Source organism: Rhincodon typus, chromosome 8, assembly GCF_021869965.1.
Source record: "Rhincodon typus isolate 14 chromosome 8, sRhiTyp1.1, whole genome shotgun sequence".
Lineage (NCBI taxonomy): Eukaryota > Metazoa > Chordata > Chondrichthyes > Orectolobiformes > Rhincodontidae > Rhincodon > Rhincodon typus.
The window spans coordinates 92,268,622-92,286,359 of record NC_063339.1 but is presented as its reverse complement, the minus strand read 5'-3'; the positions used below and the strand labels follow the sequence as shown (position 1 = coordinate 92,286,359).

Below are 17,738 nucleotides of genomic sequence, written 5' to 3'. Positions count from 1 at the left end.
CTCAAAACCTATCCATTATCTACGTGGCACCAAGCAGGAGTATGATAGGAAATCTTCTCGTACCTGTATTAGCACAGATGCAACAACATTTTAAATTTCTTCCACCACCAGTAATACTTACTCCCAGCAACACTGCCATGCAACATGCACTGCAGGGGTTCCCTCCCAACAGCACTGTGGATGCATCAACACAAACTGGACTCGAAATTCAAGGGCAATTACTGCTGGTCCCGCTACTTTAAATTTCCAAATGAATTAAACGTAAACTCCGATTTTCTCACCATTATTGAACAAGGCAGAGAGTTTTATTGATCGGTGTCTTTAAAACTGTGTGATCTATTTGCAGAACTCACTTCACGCATAAATTAAAAGAAAAGACCAACTAACAGCTCAGCTCACAGATAACACAACATTTCAATAGTAGCTGGATAAGCACATAAAATGTTAGGGCTTAGCAGACTGTGGACTTCGAGGTAAGTGGAATTAATAAAATTTGGTGTTTTGGGCTGGCATAGACATATTGAGCTGAAGGGCTTGTTTGTGCGCCCTGAAAACTGAAAATGTACTCTCACCACTTCCATGGCTTGTGAGCATCACGTGGTGGGGAATACAATCTCCAAGGTAACACAGTATTCTGACTTGGATCTATAGCATTGCCCTTCACTGACACTTGTTCAGAATCCTGTGCCTCTCTCTCTAACATATCTCTTAGTGTCCCTGCATCAGGACCACGGGGGCTCACCACCATATTCTGAATGGAAATTAATCACAGGCAATAAATAGTGGCCTTGCTAACGAAACTCAACTCACAAAAACAAAGGAAAGGAATCTGCACCATTAAATACATTCGTTAGACCCGATCCGATTTCTAAAGCAGCTTTAATGACGTTTTCCCTTCGTTCTCCGTCTGTATCTCCCTATAAGACCATGAAACTTTTCAAGCATTTTCCCAATGCTGGTAAAAATTCACATTTGGAAGTCAGGCCCATCATTCTGAAAGGTAGAGCCTTCGTGGTCATGAGAATGCTTTCATTATCTTTCCCTACAAAAGACGCTGTAGAAACTAAGATCAGGAGTAAGTAACTGGATAACTCGAACCAGCTCCGCCAAGCGATACGATCATGGATGATCTGATTGCAGCCTTAAATGCAAATTCCTGCCTACCCTTATAACGTTAGTCTGTCATTCTTAGTCAGAAATGTGTCTGCCTCTGCCTTAAGAATATTTAATAACCTGCCCTCCAGCTTCTCTGGGAAGAAAATTACACAAACTCACGACCCTTTGAGGAGATTAAAAGAAATTACAATTTTCTTAATTGGGATATTCTTCAGTTTTATAGTCCATCCACGAGCGGAAATCTGTCGCACAAATTGAAATTCGTTTCAGCATTCAACTTGAAACGACTGCTCAGAATATTATAGGTTTAAAAAAGTTCAAGTATTATTCGCCTGAAGTCATAGACTACACATCCCTAAACGGTATGGAGCCAATACACCTTGCCAGCACATCTTTAGATTGTGGGAGGAAACCCACACAGACACGAGGAGAACATGCAAACAGACAGTTCCCTGAGGGTGGAATCAAATCCATGTCCCTGGTGCTGTGAGGCAGCAATTCCAACCACTGAACCACAATGCCACCCAAGATCCAGGGTCAATCTGATCAAGAACTCCTCCGAAAATAAACGCTCCTCACGGGAGTTAGTTGAGTGAATCTTCTCTGGACTGCTTTTAATGTCTTTATGCCAACAGCTGTCTCGATGTGGCCTCACCATTATCCTGTAAAACTGTGGAAAAGCTTCTCCACTTCTGAATGTATTTTGTTTCAGAAAGTTTCAATATTTTTATGATATTATCACTTCAGTACACCTTGCCCATGCCTACCAGTTGTCCTAAATTCATCTAGCCCCATTTGCCAACATTTGGCCCTTATCCCTCTAAACCCTTCCGAGTTATGCACGCATCCAGATGACTTTAAAAAGTTGTAATTTCACCAGCCTCCACAACTTCCACACACACACCACCTTCTGCGTGACAAATGACCCTCAGCTCCTGTTTAACTTTTCCCCTCTCACCTTAACTATATGCCCTCGACCATTAACCCTGTCCATATCCCTCATGACTTTATAAACTTCTCTAAGTCCATTCCTCAGCCTCCGAGGCTGCAGGGAAATTTGGCCCAGCCGATTCAGCTTCACCCTACAGTCCAAACCGCGCAACTCTGGCAACAAACTTGTGAATATTTTCTGAGCAATTTTACGTGATTCTCTTTGTTTCTCAATAATTGTTTCTCAACAAGGCTGGACTACATCAATCTGTTTAAAAATGAAAAGTAAAACGTGAATGTCTGCAATTTCAATGCTGTATGAAAGTCGGCGGGAATGGGGCCGGTATATGGTGTTTCTGTAGTGTAGTGGTTATCACATTTGCTTCAAAGGCAAAAAGTCCCTGCTTCAAACCCAGGCAAAAACAGCAGCGTTTGCTTCTTTTGACCAACCACAGGCCTCTGTATTAATATAGACGAAGCGTTGCTGCGTGCTCTTCTTGGCAGTCACCCTTGTTTTGAATTTATTCGGTCATCTCTGCTGTTGTGGTGAAAGGAATACAATTCCAATTAACTGCAGTGCCAAGTTTTGTTAAGTTTCTATCCATTCTGGTCCTGAATATGCACTGATTTGTACAGCACAAATGGTCATCAATTTTAAGAGCGCACTTAGCATGCTCTGATAATTTCTGCAGAGTAATAGCTTCACATTTGTTTCACGTAAGAAGGCATCCTGGTTCAATGCCAAGTAGAAGCCTGATTTGCTGGTGTCACAGTGCACCACGGATTCCTGATTTACCCTCTCTTTCAAATACATCTCAAATTAGTCTCTGAAATGCCTAATTCTGCTATGGTCTGCCATGTCTCAATATGCGTGAATCAAAGCCAGAAGTCTTCCATCATGTTTTGCAGTAGAGAAACGTGTTGGCATTTCTTAGCGCTGGACACATTAGCGTCTCATTCAGTCATCAACGAGAATGAATGGATTTACGGAATCTGAAAAACCTCTTGACTAACGCTCTCACAGAGTCACTAATATTAACGTGTGCTCTGAAACCTAAGTCATGTTGCAACTGAAACTGGGGGAAAGACAGTCGGGCTACCAAATGACATTGTATCCATTTTTATGATATGGCAGAATAGTAAGAAAATCAAAATAGGTAGGAATAAGAAAGCGCGGCACGTCCGGCTCTGGTGAAGCAATTCTATCTGAGAGTCAGCAAAAAGGGACGTGAAGGTGACACAGAGCTTTTCACATCTGGAAGAAAGAGCAATCACGTGATGTTAGCACCTCTTTAACGTCTCTGTTCGCCGTTTACGTTTTGTCAATAAGTTTAGAAACTGCCTTTTGTTCATCCCCAAATAAGCAAGGTGGAGTTGAGCAAAATATAGTGAGTCGCATTCCTTCGTTTCCCACAGGTTTCCAACTCAGCGGCAGCCGTCTGACACTTGCTCATGTCCAGGTCGGGAAAGCTCCGCAGACAAAAATGCACGTTTAAGGAGAAAGACAAGGGAAAGGCAACTCATTCCTACATCGAGGTTCGAACAGCCTCGCAACATGATCTGTCGTTCTCGGATTCTAATGCTAACTCAGCTTTTCAGATGGAGGACTTTCTTTGAATCGCTTATTCTGCAAAACAGGTGCGTTAACTGTAAGTATGCTGCACGGTATCATCTAGTACACGATGGACTGCTCAGCTTTGTGCATTTTCCCTGTCGTCTGGTGCTTTTTACGTTATGTGTAAACGCGACAGTTATTCTGTTTCGAGCAATGAGCAAAATCAGTTTCCAAAGCGAAAATCTAAATTCCTGAAATGTCGTGCAGATCATATTTTCTTTATCGAAGCATAACCGAACACAGTTTCTCACAGACGCAGTACATTTGTTGCTCAACAGAGTCTCACGAGGCAGATACAGCTTTCTATTGATGTTAGTTTTGATTGATGGGCAATCGGTATCTGGGGGTTATTTGATATTGTAACCAGGCATACCCGAGCAGCTGAGATAATCTGCGAGCCGGATAGGCATCCTCGAAGCCTTTCCCTGTGCCTTCGCTGTTGTTGTGTTGCAGTATCAACATCGGAAAATGCCATATCTGAGCTAACAGCTCGCCGTGGCCTTAGGCACTGGACTGAGGTGTCAGTCTCTGAGGAGGCGGAGGTGATGCTGAAGCATGGTCGGGCTGAGTTGCGTTTAAGTTGAACGCAACAAAATGTCTTTGCTGCTCGCAGACTGTTCTATGGTATGGGACAGCACAGATCCTCCATCGGGTCAGCGTCCAGGCTGTGCTTGCATGGTGCAGTGGCATGGAATGTCTCCAGCATGATATCGGGAACAAGCAGGCTGCACTGCTACTTCATGTTCCAGGCAAGATGCGTTGTTCACCCTTTTCACTGAAAGCAAATGGAGATCGTTATACCACTGCTGCTGTGAAATCAAATCTTGCATGAATTCTATTCGCAGCTATTTGCTGTTGTGGCGATGTGAAATTTTGTTAAATTTCTCTTATTTCCTTCATTTCTGTCCTGGAGAAGGGAACTGATGAGCCGCCTCCTCGATCTGTTGCAATCGTTGCCGTGCAGGCACACCCGCATTGTTGATCAGAAGGGAAACCCAGCCTCTTCGAGACTTTGATTGCTAATCTTCACTTCTCATGGGTCCTTCTAATCATGTTCTTTTTTTTTCCTTATTTGAATTCTTTCCGGAAAGTGGCATTGGACTAAACTGGGAGTATAATCGGAAGCGCAGTTTGGAATTGCCCCGCTGCCACTTGGGTGAGCAGATCGTGACACAGACAAGTCAAGGTGTCTCATAGACAGGATGCACGCTTTGGCGTGTCTGGATCAGCGTTCGCCTTGTCATTTTTGCTTCGGTTGCGCATTAAGAGCTGTCTGTTTGGGGATTCGCTTGATATCTGAGGAGCTCACATGGTTATCTTCTTGCGGCCAAAATCCTCACTGAAAACCTGTTAAGGAGAATGGTCATCAGGGTTAAAAGTGTGGGAACTCATCATCTATGGGTGGGATCGAATCACCAACCTTTCGGTTCAATGGCCAAAGATGCGAACCGATTGCGCCACAGAGAACAGCACAACCAGCTCAGCAAACAAAGAATTAAACCGGGCATCCATCAACTGCAGAGTCGTCCAGATGGACAGCGCAGAAACACTCTTCGGCGCACCTTGTCCATGCCGACCAGTTATCCTAAATTCATCTCGCCCCATTTGCCAAGATTTGGCCCTATTTCCTCTGCACCCATCCAATTCCTGCACGCATCCAGATGCCTTTGAAATGATGTAATTTCACCAGCCTCGAAAAGCTTCATTCCATCTACGCACCACCTTCTGCGTGAAAAATGCCCCTCAGCTACTTTTTGAATTTTCCTCTCTCACCTTAAATATATGCCTCCCGGTGAAAACAGACCTCGACCATTCACCCTGTCCATATCCCTCATGACTTTATAAACTTCGCTTAGTCCATTCCTCAGCCTTTGACGCTGCAGGGAAATTTGGCCCAGCCTATTCAGCTTCGCCCTGCAGTTCAATCTGCGCAACTCTGGCAACATCCTTGTGAATATTTTCTGAGCAATTTTACGTGATTCCCTTTATTTCTCAATAATGCCAACAAGGCTGGACGATATCAATATATTTCAAAATGAAAAGTAAAACATGAATGGCTGCAAATTTCAATGCTGTATGAAGGTCAGCGGGCGCAAAAATTCGCTGTTACGGCGAAAGGAATATAATTCCAATTAACTGCAGTGCCAAGTTTTGTAAAATTTCTATCCTCCCTGGTCTTGAATATGCAATCATTTGTCCTGCACAGATGGTCATCAATATTAAGAGTGCACTTGGCGTGCTCTGATAATTTCTGCAAAGTAATAGTTTCACATTTGCTTTACGTGCGAAGGCGTCCTGGTTCGATGCCAAGTAAAAGCATGATTTGTTGGTGTCACAGTGCACCACGGATTCCTGATTTACTCTCTCTTTAAAATACATCTCAAATTAGACTCTCAGACGCCTACTTCCGATACTGTCTGCCATATCTGAAAGTGCGTGAATCAAAACCAGAAGTCTTCGATCATGTTTTGGAGTAGAGAAACATGTCGGCAATTCTTAGCGCTGGACACATCAGCGGATCATTTGTTCAACAACGAGAATGAATGGATTTTCGGGATCAGATGAACCTCTTGACTCACGCTCTCTTAGAGTCACTAATTCTAAGGTGTGCTCTGAAATCTAAGTTGTGTTGGAATTGAAACTGAGGTTATGACAGTCAGGCTACCAAATGACATTGCATCCATTTTTTTTGCTATCAGAGAGGAGTAAGAAAATCTAAATAGAGAGGAATAAGAAAGTGAGGCACATGCAGCTCTGGTGAAGCAAATTCTATCTTATTCAGTCAACAACAAGGGACTTGAAGGTGACTCGGAGCTTTTCACATTGAGAAGAGCAATCACGTGCTGTTAGCACCTCTTTGACGTCCCTGATCACCTTTTACATTCTGTCAATATGCTTAGAAAGTCGTTCTGTTTCGAGCAATGAGCCAAATCATTTACGAAAGCAAAAATCTAAATTCCAGAAATGTCGTGCATTTCATGTTTTCTTTATCGAAGCATACCCATTTATAGTTTCTCACAGGAACATTACATTTGTTGCTCACCTGAGTCTCGCAAGAAGCATTCAGCTTTCCATTGATTTTTGTTTTGATGTAAAGGGTATCGGCCTCTGGTGAGAAATTGATATTGTAGCCGGACATAGACGAGTGGATAAGAAAATGGACGAGCAGGACAAGGATCCTCGAAGTCTTTCCCTGCGCCTTTGACTTTGTTGTGTTCCCGTAGCAACATCGAAAAAATCATTTTTGAGACAATCGCTCGTATAACATGGTGTTGTGTGACTTCTGGTATTTGTTCCTGCCCAAAAGCGGAAATCTTCGATGCAATATGCCCGTCTAAGCAGAAAGACAGGGAAAGTGAAAGGAATTATAATGCGGTTGGTACCTTCACTGCTTTTAGAACACTTTCGCAATGGGACCTGCCCCTCTCGGAGTCTAAACCTGCTTATCTTTCAAGACAAAGGATTTTTTCCGACTGCTTATTTTGCAATACAAGTTTAATAGCTATACGTAAATTTCACGGTGACATCTTGTACGCGGCTCGCTCAGCTTTGTGCATTTTCCCTGCAGTCCGGTGCTGATCATGTTTCACTTACACCGGAAAGTTATTCTGTTTCGAAAAAGGGACCGAATCATATTCCAACGTGAAAATCTAAATCCCAGAAATGTCGTGAAGTTCGTATTTTCTTTTTCGAAATATACATTCTCACAGACACATAGCATTTGTTGGTCACCGAGTCTGAAAATATACGTCCAGCTTGCCATTCATTTTTGTTTTGATTGAAGGGCTGCAGGTATTTGTTGCAGCGCATATCATACCCGCGAAAGTACAGGAGAAGTAGAATGGGGATCGATATAAATCAGTGACGAATCTCCCCCAGAGCCCGATATACAACAGTGAACATTCTGCCCCAGTGCTCGATATAAGACCGTGACCACTCTCCCCCACAGCCCAATATAAACGAGAGAACATTCTCTCAGAGTCCGATATAAAACATTGAGCATTCTCTCGCAGAGCCCAACATGAAAGAGTGAACATTATACCCCAGAGCCCGATATGAAGCAGTGACCATTCTCACCCAGAGCCAAGTATAAGATAGTGACACCCGCCAATCGCTATAAACCCGCATTTACCATGGCTGAACTACCTGGCCTGCACACAATGGAGCAATTTCCCATGGCCAATTCTCCTGGCCTGCATAAGGTTAGACTGGGGGAAGAAACTGGAATACTCGTACGCATACATGGTGAGAACGTGCAAACTGCACGCAGACATCAGTTGAAGGTGAAATCGAAACTGGGTCCCATTCGCTGAAAGGTCCCAACAAATTCTTGTATTCTCCTCGGCCGGGAAGTGAAACCCAGTCCCCCGCGAGGGAGGCGGGGAAACTGACCACTACACTACCTAGGACCTTAAGCCCAATTTCCCCTTAAGCCCTTTACGTGTGTACCAATCAAATACAAACGCTTAAATATCCGAATTCTATTTCTATCGCTGAGCCCACAGCCGGCAATGCATTAGCATCACAAATTCACATCTGGATGCTTCGTAAAGTTATCATGATATCTCCCTCTCGGACACTTACAGGCAGTGGGTTCCAGATTCCAAACACCCGCTGGCTGAAAACGTTTTTCCTCACATTTACTCAAACCTTCCTCCCTCTTACTTTAAATCGATGGCCCCTGGTGCTCGATCCCTCCATCAAGGGGAAGCGTTTATTTGAGTCTACCCTATCAATATAACTCATTACTTTGTACATCTCCTCTGCTCTAAGGAAAACGATCACAGTCTGTTCAAACTGTCTTCGTAACTGAAACTCTTCAGCCCAGACAATATCCTGGTAAATCTCTTCTGCACCGTTTCTAGTGCTATCACATCTCCGCAATAATGTGAATTACAGAACTGCACACAATATTCTAGCATTCGCCGAATGAACAAATGAAATAAATGATGCAGAAAGCCACAGAAACTGGTCTTTTCCGATGAAGTCTGTTTTGCTCAATGTTGCCCTGCGTCGTTTTCCTAAGTCTGATGTTCCAATAATCATTGGCCCATGTCAGTAAAAGATGCTACATGAGTTTTGATCTCGCAACCACAGTATCTAAAAGGATCGATTGGTTTAAAGTTCCTGGTGGTAAGACGGGGCACGTTCGCACAGCAACAATGACCTCAACAGGACAGTGTGAACGATGTCAATGTGAAAACAGATGTTAGATTGCGCAGTGCCTCGGTGAACTGGAAGGAGGGACATAAAGGAGAGTTCGTGATTGTGGGAGGGAGAGAAATCTCCAAGCAGTGGGTTTGAATTCTGATTCATCAAACGCAGATATGTGAGAAAGCGGGGATTTGAGAGAAGAATGTCATCTCCTCGAAGAATATTTTCACGGAAAAGTGTTTGATGCATTTCTGCAGCACAAGTCTTAAGGAATGAAATACATTCCAACAAATACCCATTGCCGTAACTCGGATTCGAGGCAAGGTTGCTGCAGCCACAACGCAGAGCGCTAACCACTACACGATCATGGCGCCACACATTGGAGGATGCTTGTTACGCCAAAAACGACAGTGGCAGAGGATATGTTTGGAACAGCACCAGCTACACAACACGAATACTTTCCAAGCAGTGCACCGTAATGTGAGGATTCACAGTAGGCTGGAATCTTTAACTATGATGCTCCCAGAAATTCCATCAGTGAGTATGTTAAAGACTGAGATTGATAAATTTCTACAAAATATCAAAGACTTCGGCGATAGTGCAGGCGAGTGTTGCAATGTATTTTTCAATGGCGATGCAGTTTAAAATCGGTTACTTCACTGGTTCCCTCACACAAGGAAGTAACCACTGCTGCAGACGACGATATTATCCCAGTTCACAGGCCCGGAACCAGAGAAACGCAGTGGCGCAGCCGCGAAGATACAACCGGAAATGGGGATGGCATTGAGCGCGCAGAGCTACTCTGTGGCTCCAGTGACGCAATCGGTGAGCGCGCGATCCTTCTATGACGGTATAGAGGCGCGTGACATGCCGAGGCTGTGAGCTCCAACCTCATCCGGAGCAGCTTTTAGTGATATGGAGCAGGGATTATTGGGGCATCAGCTTGTGGGAAATACCATACAGCAATGTTGAGCAAAACGGAATTTATCAGAAGAAAAAAAGTTTCTGATTTTGGGCAGTGTTCTATCTCTGGGAAATTTTTCAATTATCAATCAAAAAGCTGCAAATATTCCCCAAGTGATGAACCATCTGTGGACAGAGAAACAGAGTTGGGGTTTTAGTTCACTGACCATTCTTATATTTCTGATCCTCCACTGGTTTAAATTCTGGGAATGGCTATTTAGTCTGTTTCATATTATTCAATTTCTTGCAAACTCGCACAGGTCATTATACCAATCGAAGGGAATTTGTTTATCTCAATGGGCCTTTTGAATGTTGTCATCAAATTTTGGTGCCAAGTTGAAAAGACAATTTAAGTGCTGTGGTAAAGAACAGAGAGTTCTGGAGAGCTAAACCAAACAGCTCAGTTCTTTTGCAATTTCTAATAGTTCACGTGGAACAGGCTGCCACACCTATGAAAACCATGAGCTCTTTTTGTACGTAGTCATATTCGGTTACACTTATCTAGTTATTACACTTGCCTGTTAAAAATTCAGGAATCACCTTTTTTTCTCGAAAATCGTTCCCTATTTGAATAGCTCTGACTAAATAAAAATGTTGCTCCAAACCTTTCTTTATTGTTCATCGTTGACTTTGAATCTCTGAACTATTGTTATTGACTCATTCGAAACGGGGTATTTCCCACTGGCCTGGTCTCACCAACGTCCCACCATCTGGTAAATTGGCAATAGGTCACCACTCAGTCCCTTCTGTTTTCTACCCGCGCGTGTTCCTTCATCTTTTCCATCAGCCCAGTAAACCCCGTCCTTGAAAAATGTCGTTATATCGGAGTAAACCCTGTCTGTGTCCTTTCTAACGTCTTTAAATCCGAGTAAATCCTGTTCCTGCTTTTTTTTTATGATGCCTTTATATACCAGTAAACGCCATCCACATTCGTTCTGATGTCTTCCATCCAAGTAAGCCCTGTCTTCTGAAAGGATGCTGGGCCCAACAACCCAAATTCTATGTGTCACATTTCTCCTCTGTGCTGCACAATTTCACTAGTGCCGCAGGCAAGGTATTTGCTGCTCCGTCAGTCACATTTGAATGAGTTTACCCTGTATCTTCCTCAGCTTCCTCAATACAGTGAACACTTCAATTCGAAACAATTCTATCAACTGATTTTCATCCCACAGACATAAGTTGCCAACTTCAAGCACACCACACCGTTCAATGAGATCACGAATGATCTTCTACTTCAACACTATTTTGCTGCACTATCCCATGAGCTCTTAATGTTTTTAATCTGTAGAAATCAATTCATCTCAATCTTTTACAGATTCAACACGGAGCTTTCATAACCTCTCGGACCACGAATTGCAAAGATTCCTGCCATTCTGTGTTCCCCATCTCAATCTGCTGTTTGGCAATTATTCATATTGTGCGTCTGGTGCTGCTCCTGGCATACTCTCTAGCATCGCAATTATTTTTTGCTATCTGTCTGGTCTATATGTGGCGCCCTGATTGCGTTGTAGTTAATACTCTGTGTTGCGGCCATAGCAATCTCGGCTTGAATTCGAGTCACGGCCGTGCCAGCTAGTCCCGCCTTTTCCTCCTAATATGTGCTAAAGAAACATATTAAGAGATCAATTAATATTGCAAGAAGTCACACAGAGACAGATGCGCGAAATGCCGAGGTTGCGACATCAAGCCTTGCCCAGAGTAGCTTTTATGAATATAAACCAACAATTCTTGAAGCATCATAGTCGGGAAAATGACAAACAGCGATGTTAACCGAAACACACTCCGTTGGAAGACGTTAGTTGCTGTGGCGTTTTGCGTTGTTTAGTTCATTTGTCAGTTTTGCCTGTTTAGGAGTTAGAAATTGGCCGCTCTGAATACGTGCGGGACGTTAATATCTGCCCGGAAGAGAGGTAAGCCCAATACTGAATCCTGGGAACAACACTGTGTATTCTCCTCGAGTCTGGAAAACAATTCCTCACAGATAACGTTACGTCCCCGCTGTCACGGGACTTTTCATTCCATCGGCTTCAGTTCTTCACAGAATTTGATCCTACAGATCTTGACCCTGAGCATTTTTTTAAAAATTGTGTTTCACTTACGCGAGCAAGTGTCTCATTGAGAGCGCGCCAGTCCCATCCTCCAGACGTCATACCATACTCTCAGAACCGTACTCTGCTGTTTATCATTTTACTGATACCAGGAGAAGTAGTTGCTGCTCTGCGCTGTTTACTCAGCTGTTTGGAGATATGAGATAAATATGATCATATGGTAAGCTAATCTATTGTGCTTCGCACGTGTGAGTTCAAATCCCACTCTCGTCACTGTTTGCCAACCTTCCCTTCTGTTGCATTTTATGCGTTTCTATCGAACGGAGCTGAAATCCACTTCTTGTCAGTCTATCTGACGAAAGAGTGTTGAACAGTCGGCATTATAATAAAGTCAAAATTAATCACTTTTGCCAAGACTTGCAATCAGTTTTCGAGAAAGTAGCTTCGCTAAACGAGGTCGGACTGGCTGAAGTGGGGATGGGGCAGAGCAATCATAGTAGCAAACACGGCAAAGGAAAACGCTTATTAAAAGCAAAAACAAGTGTTTCATAATGTGCGCGCACACAATCCGACTCCGAGTGAATCTTCCAGCTGCATTGTCGCTCAGTTCTGGGCGTGAAACATCAGGAAGCGGGGAAGTGGAGTGATCGGAGGCAGCGCTGAATAGGTTCCCGTGAATAGTGCCGTGTATGAGAAATGTCAGCAATGAAGACAGATTGGAAAGTTGAGACAGTTCTCTTTGGAGAACAGGAGACTGAAAGCTGGTCTGATTGAAGATTTCCAAGATATGAGGGCTATGGACAAAGGAAATAAGAGGGTGAGAATGTTCCCATGTCTGAAAGGATCGATAACTGTTAGGCAGAGATTTAAAGCCATTAGGAAAAGAAATAAAAGAACGTTTACACACAGGGAGTGGTAACGTCCTGGAAAACACTATCTGAGAGTGACAGAGTCAGATTCAATCGATATAAAAGGGAATTAAATGGTTATGTTAAAAGCAACAATGTGCAGAGTTGGAACAAAATATCCTTTGTAGTCACAAGCATTCAATATAAAAACACTGTGGAAAGTATGTAATGTCGCTTGTACATAGGCATCATTCACACTGACTAAGAATAAAATTTGAAAAATGAAAATAACTTAAAGAGAATCCAACTTTTCCTTCTCCAGTATTACGGCATACCGCCGCCGAGAGTTTCCCTCTCCGGGCTTCCCAGCCCACGCCATGCCGCCAAGAGTGTCCCGCTTACAGTTACAGGGAGAAGGCAAGTGAATGAAACCAAAAGAGACACGCATTTCCTCATTGTGGAGAGCCAGCATAGCTAAGGTGAGCTGCATGGCTCCATCTGAGCTGTGACAATTTTTTGATTCTTAGTGAAATTAGAGTTTGCAGAGTCATAGTGTGGTAGTCATATACAGTACGAACACATCCAACTCGTCCCTGCCTGCCAGATAACCTAAATTAATGGAATCCTATTTGCCAGCATTTGGGACACATCCCTCTAATTCCTTCCACTAATATATCCACCCAGATGCCTTTTAAATGTTGTAATTGTACCAGCGTCCACCACTCCCTCTGGCAGCACGTTCCATACACGCACCATCCTCTGCATGAAAAAAAAATGCCCCTTAGGTCCCTTTTAAATATTTCCCCTCTCACGTTAAACCTATACCCTTTAGTTTTGGACTCTCCGACCCCGAGGACAAGAGCTTGTCTGCTTACCCTATCAATGTCCCCCATGATTTGATAAAACCTCTATAAAGTCACCCCTCAGCCTCCGACACTCCAGTGAAAATAGCCCCAGTCTATTCAACTTCTCTCTATAGCCCGAAACCTGCTAACCCTGTCAACATCCCTGTAAATATTTTCTGAACCCTTTCAAATTTCACAACATCCTTCCCGTAGCAGGGAGACCAAAACTGAACACAGTATTGCAAAAGTGGCCTAACCAATGTCCTATACAACCGCAACATGACCTCCTAATTTCCTACACTCAATGAACTGAGCAATCAAGTCGAGCATATCAAACACCTTCTTCACCTACCTCTGACTCCACTTTGAAGGAACTATGAACCTGCACTCCAAGGTCTCTTTGTTCAGCAACACTCCCCAGGACCCTACCCTTAAGTATCTAAGTACTCCCCTGATTTGCCTTTCCAAAATGCGGCACGTCACATTTATTTAAATTAAACTCCATCTGTCACTCCTTGGTCCGTTGCCCCATCTGATCAAGATCAAGTTGCACTCTGAGGTAACCTTCTTCACTGTCCACTACACCTCGAATGTCGGTGTCATCTGCAAATTCACTAACCATTACTCCTATGTTCACATACAAATCATGTACATAAAGGACAAAAAGCAGTGGATCCAGTGTCGTCAAAATTACAGCACACCGCTGGTCACAGACCCCCAGTCTGAAATGCAACTCTCCATCACCATCCTTTTGCCTTCTACCTTCGAGCCAGTTCTGTTTCCAAATGGCTACTTTTCCCTGCATTCCATGTGATCCAACCTTACTAACTCATCTACTGTGAGGAACCTTGTCGAACGCCTTATTGTGTCCATATAGATCACGTCCAGCACTCTGTTCCATCATCAGTCATCTTTGCTCCTTCTTCAAAGAACTCAATTAAGTTCGTGAGAAATGATTTCCAACGCACAAAGCCATATTGACTATACCTAAACAGTCCTTGCATTTCCACATGTTAATCCTGTTCCTCAGGATTCCCTCCAACAACTTGCCCACCACCAACGTCAGACTCACCAATCTATAATTCCTTAGCTTCTCCTTACGACCTTTCTTAAATAGTGGCTCCACTATAGCCAATGTCCAGTCTTCTGACACCTATTCTTTGGCTATCGACGGTACAAATATTTCAGCAAGTGACCTAGCAACAATTTCCCTGGCTTGTCACAGAGTTCTAGGGTGCACGTGATCAGGTCCCAGCGATTTATCCAGCTTTATGCCTTTGTAAGATGTCCAGCACATCCTCCTCTGCAATTTGGACATTTTTTTCAAGTTGTTGCTATCTATTTCCCCACGTTCTCTATCTTCCAAGGTCAGAAATCACACGACACCTGGTTATAGTCCAACAGGTTTATTTCAAAACACAAGTATCAGACACAGAATTTATAAGTAAAAGATCAAAGGGTCACACCACTAATGAGGATGCACTGAACAAACCTGTTAAAGCTTTAATCAGTCAGAAGGTTTTAATTGATTAATATGTCTATGTAAATCCCCGAATTACTTTGAAGTCACTGTCATGAGAGATCTAAAGGTTTTATCAGTGTCCTCCTTCTAACTTCTAACTGATTAAAGATTTAACAGCATCTTAGAGTAGTGTAGTACATCCTCGTCAGTGGCTTGAACCTTAGATCTTTTACTTATAATTTTTGTATCTGATACTACCTCTCTCACCAACACCTGAAGAAGGAATAAGACTCTGAAAAGTTTGATTTTTCAAATAAACCTGTTGGACTAAAATCTGGTGTCATGCGATTTCTGACCTTGTCCACCCCAGTCCAACACCGGCACCACCACATCACGTCTATCTGCGAAATCCTTCTACACAGTAAACACTGATGCATAGTAATGGTTTAGTGTCTCCCCCATCTCCTGCGGTTCCACACATAGGCGGCCTTGCTGATCTTTAAGGGGCCATACTCTCTCCCGAGTTACCCTTTTGTCCTTAATGTATTTGCAGAATCCCTTCTGATTCTCCTTAACCCTATTTTCCAAAGCTATCCCATGACCATTTTTGCCCTCCTGATCTTCCTCTTAAGTATACTGCTGCTGCCTTTACACTTTTCTAGACATTCACTCGATCTCTGTTGTCTATACCTGACATATGCTTCCTTCTTACTCTTTATCAAAACCACAATTCCTCCAGTCATCCAGCATTCCTTACACCTACCAGCCTTGCCCTTCACCTTAACAGGAGCATACTGTCTCTGGATTCCCGTTGGCTTATTTTTGAAGGCTTTCCATTTTCTACCATCCCTTTACTTGCAAACATCCACCGCCAATCAACTTTTGAAACTTCTTGCCTAATACTCTCAGAATTGGTCTTCCTCCAATTAAAACATCAACTTTTATATCCAGTCTATCATTTTCCACGACTGTTTTAAAACTAATAGGATTAGGGTCGCAAGCCCCAAAGTGCTCCCCCACCGACCCCTCAGTCACCTCCACTACCTTATTTCCCAAGAGTAGGTCAAGAGTTGCACCTTCTCCAGCAGGAACATCCACATACTGAATCAGAACACTTTCTCGTGTACCAGCAATAGAATGTGGGAAGTTAGACAAAGGTTATATTGACACAGCTGGGACACGTTGCACAACAGAATATCACACAACAATACTAAAGATATTTTGAAATCATCTCGAAAGTGCATGTTACACGCCAGATGGAAAACTGAACAGTCCTCGGAATCACTGCGTAATTTCTTTATCATGATGTGGAGGTGCCGTGATGGGCTGGGGTGGACAAAGTCAGAAGCCGCACTACACCAGGTTATAGTCCAACACATTTATTTGAAATCATAAGATTTCGGAGAGCTGATCCTTCGTCAGGTGAAGTCCGGACACTTCAGTTATTCCCCACGCTGTTTCAGACAGCAGCGTCCAACAGGTTAAATAATTTTGTCAAATGACGAATTGAAACAAATAAGTATCCGTCATTGGATTTACTGACACAGTTTATAAAATTCAGGCTCACCCTTAATGGGGACAGGGGCCGTCAGACTATGGTTTCCGTTCCTGTTTTTGAATAATCATTGCTTTAACTGTGTTCAGTGACAGGTTGTTGTTTGGAAACATTTCTTTCTGAACTCACTGTCACTTTGCGATTAGAAAAGGAGCTGGAATCTCCTGATTGACTGAAACATAAAATTGGGTGTCTGTACATTAAGTCCTAAAATATCAGTGTAATGTTTATTCACACCGCGCTGTCACCAATTGAACGAAACAGCTGCTCAGAGGAAGACGGCTGTATATTTGAACCCCACGGTAAACAGTTCACGGTTTACTTCTCAAACTGAGGGAAATGGGCATTTCATACAATCATCATAGAAGCCGCACAGTTTGAAAACGGGCCATTCGACCCAAACCCCTATAGCCCAGCAAATCTCCACATGTCTGAACACTACGGGTACTTTAGCATGGCTTATCCACCCAGTCGACACACCTTTGGACTGTGGGAGGAAACCCACACAGACAAACGCCCAGCGGTAAAATCGAACCCACGCAACTGGGGCTATAAGCCAGCAGTACCCATCACTGAGCCACCGTGCAGCCCTCACAATGCTTGCCCAACCAATGGATACACCACAAACCTGAAACATTATACACAACTGAATCTGGCAGCAAAATTTAACATGCAATCGAAAGAAGAAATTGACCAATATACATCCCCAGGCAACAAACTCTGCCGCGATTTGGAAGCATGGGGAATTGAGCTTTCAAACAACCACCATGAGCCTGACGTGATTTGAACACGCAACCTTCTGATCTGGAGTCAGACGCGCTACCGTTGCGCCACAGGCCCACGTTTTTGTGGCTGTTGTTGTGCGGAATTAAGGAAGTGGTCATACCGCAATGATTTTTAAATTATGACTGATAACAAATATCAAAACGTAATGCCTGTTTCTCTCTCTCCCTCTGTCCCTCTAAACAACTTTCCCCCGTCTCTGTCTGTCCGTCCCTCTGGCTCCCTCATTCCGCCCTTCTCGACTTCATTGTCTCAACTTCCCTCTCCTCGAACTTACTCCTTCTTCTCCATACATTCGGCTCTAAATTTGTTTCTGGGGCGACTGATTCCAGTCTGTATGTCACGGGGTGGATCCGGGACAGACAAAACGAGACATAAATGATCTTTGAGGGGTTTAAAAAAAAACACGGACTGGGTTC

At 43.4% G+C, this 17,738-nt stretch overlaps 1 protein-coding gene and 1 non-coding gene across 2 annotated transcripts in view; one reads left to right on the top strand and one right to left on the bottom strand.

The window, feature by feature from the left end:
• LOC125483830 (probable G-protein coupled receptor 139) overlaps nucleotides 1–17,738 on the top strand; it is a 91,051-nt gene that overhangs the window by 38,848 nt on the left and 34,465 nt on the right. The window lies entirely within an intron of this gene.
• On the bottom strand, nucleotides 17,305–17,376 carry trnaw-cca. The gene has a single exon. It is a non-coding gene; the product is annotated as a tRNA-Trp (tRNA).